Raw genomic sequence first — 6,425 nt, 5'->3', positions numbered from 1 at the left:
AGGAAGCCAAAGGGCCTTGGTGGAAAAGGCTGAGTCCAGCGCCTCTCGCTGGCCACTGCAGGCCCGGGCCTCGTGGAGCTGGGCAAGCTGGAGGATGCGGGGACATCACGTACCAGCTCTGTGCTCTCTGTGCTGTTGCTCACCTGCAGAGGGGGGAGTTGGTGCTGCTTCAGCTGACCCTAGGGAGGCCGCCCCATGGTGCTACTTTTGGCCGGCTGTGCCACAGCCCTGATGGTTCCTGACATGACATCCTTCTGTCCCAACCCCAATCACTCTGACATTTCATGATTGGCTTAAAGGGAAGGAAATCAAAGTAAAAATCACTTCAGATCTCTAATGATCAGGTGAAGCTCTTTCATTCTTCTCATGTCCATGTACTTTTTCATATAGCTCTCTCCCAAAACTGGTAATCGGCCTTGGGCCCCACTTCAGGGCCTTTGGAGCCACGACCTAGGCACTGGGATGGCAGAAGAAAGGCAGGGCGGTGGGTGTGTGGAGGGTGGAGTGTGGTGTCAACCTGAGATCATGAGGCCTTACTGAAGTTATGAGGATGGCAGCAACAGGAACAGCTCAGCTGAAAGGTTAGGCCTCGACTTGCCAGGGTTTCCTGTGTGGGCACAACCAAAGAGAGGTGCCAGGGAGAGTCAGGAAAGAAATGGTCTCGTACTGTAGGTCAATGCCCTTTAACTGTGCAAGCAGCAGGTGCAGGTGTATAGGAACAGGCAGGGGTGGAAAAACCTGCCCCTTTTGAGGTGGGTGGGCCTGATACTGCTGCACCTCAACCCCCCCATCTCCACCTCCCTCACCCTGTCCTAAAATCGGATCAGACTTGGGTAGTGAGGGAGGAGGCCTGGACAGAGATGTGAGTCCTGTGGAAGACTCCTCTCCACCCACCCCCTTGTCCCTCGGGATACCCAGTGGAATTCCAATGTGAAGAATCGCATCCTGAGTTCCTGGCTCCCTCAGAGACTGCCTTGCCCCAGGGCTCGGTTCCTGTGCTTTGGTGGAAAGGACCATAGGAAGAAAGGAAGTATATGCAAACTGTTGCCAATAAATGATACCCAGGCCTTCCAGATAAAAACAAACAAATACACAAAAATAAAAAACAAAAGCAATGAAAAACTTTACAAGAAAAACAATAAAACTTTACAAGAAAACAAACAACCCTATTAAGTGAGCAAAAGATCTGAACAAGCTATCTCACAAAAGATACAGCAGATGGCATGGTGGTTAAAGTGTTAGACTACCACATGGCATACTGCAGTTCAAGTCCTAAACCCGGCAGCTCGAAAATCATGCTGACTGTGTGTGCATGCATGCACAAAATCCTGAAAGGAGAATGGAAGAGAAGGGACTGTCGTGTGGCCATCCCCTCTGGGAGGTGATTTCTTACTTTCTCTGTCTCCAGTGAGTGCATGCACCCTATGACAAAAACCTAAAAATAAAAAAAATACAGATAGAAAATAAGCATATAAAAAGACTCTCAATATTATGTCATTAGGAATTATAAATTTAAACAATGAGATACTACTACCTACCCAATGACCCAAATCCAAAACACTGACAACATCAGATGCTAGCAAGAATGTGGAGCAACAAGAATTCTGATTCATTGCTGATGGGAGCACAAAATGGTACAGCCACTTTGGAAGACAGTTTGGCAGCTGCTTACAATACTAAACATACTCTCTATAACCAGCAATCACACTCCTTGGAATTTATCAGAATGAGTTGGAAACTTATGTTCACTCAAGCTGACTGGACCAGGGACTTGAACTGCAATGTCGTCTGACTTTCAGCTCCACAGTCCCATAGGCCACTTCCAGCTGTGCCAGAGGAAGGGCCTGATGAGTGATTTTTTTTTTTTCTGTAGTACACATGTCCTCACTGGAGAGAGACAGAGAGAGAGAAAGAGAGAGAGGGAATGTAGGAAAGCACTTCCCCACAGAGGATGGCAATAGCGCAGTCCTATTTCCTCCATTCTCTTGTTGGGATTTTGGGCATGTATGCACAAGCAATTTGGGCATGTTTTTAAAGTCGCAATGTCCTGGACTAAAACTGTGTAGCTGACCATTAGGGAATCCAGGAGTCTTAACTACCACACCACCAGCTGGCTTGTGATGTGTGATCTTAAATAGAGTATATTCTCTCTCTCTCTCTTTTAAGAGATATTTTTGCTATAGGGTCCATGTGCTCGCCAGAGACAGAGAGATAGAAAGTGAAAAATCGTCGCCCAGGGGAATGGCCACACCACAATCCCTTCTCTTCCATTCTTCCCTCAGGATTTTGGGCATGCACATACACACGCCCTGTGTGTTTTAAGCTGCCAGGTCCAGGACTCGAACCATGAATGACTATGTGAGAATCCAGTGACCTAACTGCTATGCCACCTGCTGGTCCTGAGAGTATATTCTCTCTCTTGATTTCAGTTTCATCACCTGAAAGATGACAAAATTGAAATAGATTATTCTTTCTTTTCTTTTCTTTTGAGATTTTTACCATTGAGATTTTTATCATTTACATTTTGAGATTTTTTACTATTGCTAGAGAGAGAAACAGTGAGAGGGAAAGTGAAAAATCACCTTTCTGAGATGGCCACATTGCAGTCCCTTCTCCTCCATTGTCTTCCTGGGATTTGAGGCATGCATGCACAAAAAAGTCCTGGAATGTTTTTTTTTTTTTTTTTTTTTTTTTTTTCTTTTAGAGATATTTTTGCTATAGGGCGTATGTGCTCACCAGAGAGACAGAAAGTGAGAAATTACCTCCTAAGGGGATGGCCATGCTGCAATTCCTTCTCCTTCTTTCTCTTCTTGGGATTTTGGGCATGCATACACATAAGCCTGGTATGAGTTGATTTTTTTTTAAATAATGATTTATTTTAATTTTATTCATTATTATTGTATTTTAATTTGATTGGAGAGAGACTTAGACAGAGAGAGAAAGAGAAAGTGAGAAAGCAAGTCACCAGGTCCAGGACTTCAACTGCAGTTGGCTATGTGGGAATCCAGTGCCTTAACCACCATGCTATCTGCCAGCCACAGGGCCCAGTATGAGTTTTAAGCCACCAGGCATGGAACTCAAACCATAGATGACTATGTGGGAGTCCAGCGACATAACCATTACACCATCTGCTGGTCCCCAGTGTGATTTTCAAGCCGCCAAGTCGGGGACTCGAACTGCAGTCAGCCATGTGGAAGATCCAGTGCCTTAACCACTACACCACCTGCTGGCCCCCAAATAGATTATTCTTAATGTCTCTTTTAGTTATGAAGTTAATGATTACAGTATTACCCCTTTATTTGTGGTTTTGGTTTCCATTACCTGTAGTCAGCTGCAGTCCCAAAATATTAAATGGAACATTCTAGAAATAAATAATTCATAAGTTTTGAGCTACACATCATTCTGAGTAGTGTGATGAAATTGCACACTGTCCTACCATTCCTGTCTGGGACATGAGTCATCACTTTGTCCAATGTATCTACACTGTATATGCTACTTGTCACTAGTATACATGTCCTCACTGGAGAGAGACAGAGAGTCACAAAGGAGCTTTGCTGGTTATCAGGTTTAAAAATAAAAAGACAAAAAAACAAAAAACATGGTATATGTCTGGTTAGGTATAATTCATGGTTTCAGGCATACACTGGGGGTGGGATGCAAATAACTTGGGGGGAGGGGGAGGGGCTACTGTATATGAATGGTCATCTGATTCCTGATTAAAAAAAAAAAGGTTGGAGCCAGCTGGTGGCATGGTGGTTAAGGCGACTAGATCCTACACGGCCGACTGTGTGGTTTGAGTCTGGAACTTGGCAACTGAAAAACACACTGGACACATGTGCATGCATGCCCAAAATTCTGAGAGAAGAATGTAAGAGAAACGATTATTTTGTGGCCATCCCTCTGGGGCGCTTTCTCACTTTGCCTCTCTCTGTGTCTCACCCTGCTGAGTGTGCATGCAGCATAGAAAATTGAAAAAAAAAATTATAGTTGACCTTTGAACAATGTGGAGGTTATGGGCACTGACCTCTCTATGCAGTCAAAAATCTGAGTATAACTTTTGAATACCCAAAAATGTAACTACTAGCAAACTACCATTCACTGGAAGCCCAACAAGACAGCCAATTAATGCATATTTTGTATGCTATATGTATTATTTATTCAATCCTTATATTAAAGTAAGCTAGAGAAAGGAAAATGGTGTGAAGAAAATTATAAGGGAAATAGAGCCAGGCCCATGGCCTAACAGTTAAAGGAGCTAGATCTCACCTGGTCAACTGTGGTTCAAATCCTGACCCCTGGCTTGAAAAACACACTGGGCATGTGTGTTTTCATGCCCCAAATCCCAACAGAGTGGGAAAATAGAGAAGGGATTGTGGTGTGACTATGCCCCATGGGGGCAGGGGATGCTTTCTCTCTATCTTGCTTTCTCTCTAGTGAGCAGAAATGCCCTTTGGCAAGAATAATAATTTTTTTGAAAGAATTATTTATTTAGTTAATTCTTTTAGTTATTATTATTTTTAGATTTGACCAGAGAGAGACAGAGAGAGAAAGAAAGGGAAAGCGAGAAAGTAAGCCTCCAGGTCCAGGACTTGAACAGCTGTTGGCCATGTGAGAATCCAGCACCTTTAACCACCACGCCACCTGCCTACCCCAAAAGAAAAAATTTATTTTTAAAAAATCTTAAGGAAAATGGGGTCAGCAGGTGGCACGGTGGTTAAGGGTGCAGGACTTCCCATCCCTCACTGGTTAAATTTAAAAAATAAAAAAGTTAATTAAAATAATTTTTAAAACAAATTGTAAGGAAAAGAAAATACATTTACAGTATTTATTGAAAGTGATTTACATATATGTAGATTCACACAGTTAAGATAGGCCTTGTTCATGAGTCAACTGTATTATGTTGCAATAAACTCTGAAAAGCAAGTACTTTGTAAATGTGAAGAGTTCCACTGGTTTGTCATAGCATTTAACAATAGGTATACATTAGCTAAGAACATCTAGAGAATCTTAAAATGTGGTATTGAAACTTTGCAGTGTAAACAATCACAAAAAGATAGTCCAAGCTGAATCACTAGCAATAGATTAGGTAATAAATAAATGAGAAGTTCTAGGGCTGTTTTGTTTTTTCACCTCTTCCTTATCCTCTTCTTCCTCCTTCTCTTTCTCTTCTATTCTTCTTCATCCTTATCTTTTCCCTTTTTCTTTCTCTTCTTGCTTCTCTTTTTCTTCCTTCACATCCCTTCTTCCTTCTCATCTCTCTCCATCTCCTGCCTGCTCCTTGTCATGCTCTGGGGAAAGCGGAGTCCATAAATCCACAATACAGAGTAAAATTAGGGATTAATTTCTTCTTCTTCTTGCTCTTCTTGTTCTTTTCCATCTTTTTTTTTTCTTAATTTGATATTTAACAATGAATTCCAGAAGAGTTTATGTTTTATTAACATACGATCTAGAGGAGTTTAAATGTAGCTCTAACATTAGGAGAGGAATACAGCTCAATGCTGGGAGGACTTACTTTTCAAAATATGAGGAGGAATTGGGGCCAGCAAATTGTGTAGTGGTTTAGGCACTGGACTCCCATGTAGTCTACGGTTCAAGTCCCAGATGCAGTAGCTTGAAACTCATGCCAGGCATGTGTGTGTACCCAAGATCCTAAGGAGAAAATGGAGAAAAAGAGATTTTAGCATAATCAACCCCCCCTGAGGCGTGATTTCTTGTTTTCTGTCTCTCTGGCAAGTTATATATAGGAGGAGTTATTTGGTGTAGGAGAGTCAGTCAAACATTTGGAGCATTTAGGAGATTGACAGTTGGGTTTGCTGGGGTCAAACCTAGATGCACAAAATAACTAGGATTCCTTATGGTAGCACAATGAAGGCCATGCTGATCCACTATGGTGGCTGGGCCAGTGGAAGGAGTCGGAGCCATGGCTGGGGCTCTGTCTGTGCAAGGAGGGCAGGCAAGATAAGCAAGTTTAACAAGTTGTAAAATCCCAACTTGGTGGGGGCGGCCAGCAGGTGGTGTGGTGATTGACACACTGGACTCCTACGTGGCCAACAGTGGTTCAAGTCCTGGACCTGGTGGTTTGCTTTGTTACTTTTCCTCTTTCTGCCTCTCACTGATGAGCTCACATGCCCTAGAGCAAACTTAATAATAACAGTAATAAATTAAACAAATAAATAATTTTTAAGAATACTGATTACATGTATAATCCAGTTTTAAAAAAATGCTTTGGAAATAAGTCATTTTCCTCTCTGTAGTGAAATCCAACATGATAGTTTAAAGAAAAATATACAACATCTTACCCCCCCCCCATACCACCCTCCCTCTTTTAAAAACAGATGATCTTTTTATTTAAGTTTCAGGGTCCTGAAGAGGTGAATTATTTTCTAGCCAGTAAGTGTGCATCCTCTAGATGGCAGAATAGGATT

Source organism: Tupaia chinensis, unplaced genomic scaffold, assembly GCF_000334495.1.
Source record: "Tupaia chinensis unplaced genomic scaffold, TupChi_1.0 Scaffold000647_1, whole genome shotgun sequence".
In the NCBI taxonomy this organism is placed as follows: Eukaryota; Metazoa; Chordata; class Mammalia; order Scandentia; family Tupaiidae; genus Tupaia; species Tupaia belangeri.
Note: the sequence above shows the minus strand (reverse complement) of the source record.